A 471-nucleotide genomic window follows, 5' to 3' on the forward strand; every position below is an offset into this window, starting at 1 on the left:
CTATTTCAGGCCCAATGGCACAAAAGGGAACCTGAAAATTGGACATAGGATTTGCTGGATTTTTAAACAATTTTCCCCCACCTTATATTTTCTATTAGTGAGTTTTCAGACATTGATTTTGTTTATTAAGAGGGATAACTAGGTAATCTCCAAGCAGAAAATGAGGTAAATAACACATAAAGTAAAAAAAAAAATTCATGCCAGATCTGAATTATCTAAACTGGACTTGATCCAAGCCAAGTTTCTCAAGAGGGCCAGACAGCAGGGTAGAAACAGAGATAAAAAGCATCTCCTTCCCTTGGGAGCCTAAGCAGGTCGATGAGCTTCCCTGGAGGAAAGGGGTAATGAGCTGCACAGCCCCACAAACCCTCTTCCTCAGTCACCACCACCACCACACACGCAGCCCTGGCAACGTGCAGCTGCCCCAGGTCCTCCTGACGTGTTAATGCAATGTCCCCAAACCAAAGAACG

The sequence above is a fragment of the Phyllostomus discolor genome, chromosome 1, assembly GCF_004126475.2.
Source record: "Phyllostomus discolor isolate MPI-MPIP mPhyDis1 chromosome 1, mPhyDis1.pri.v3, whole genome shotgun sequence".
Lineage (NCBI taxonomy): Eukaryota > Metazoa > Chordata > Mammalia > Chiroptera > Phyllostomidae > Phyllostomus > Phyllostomus discolor.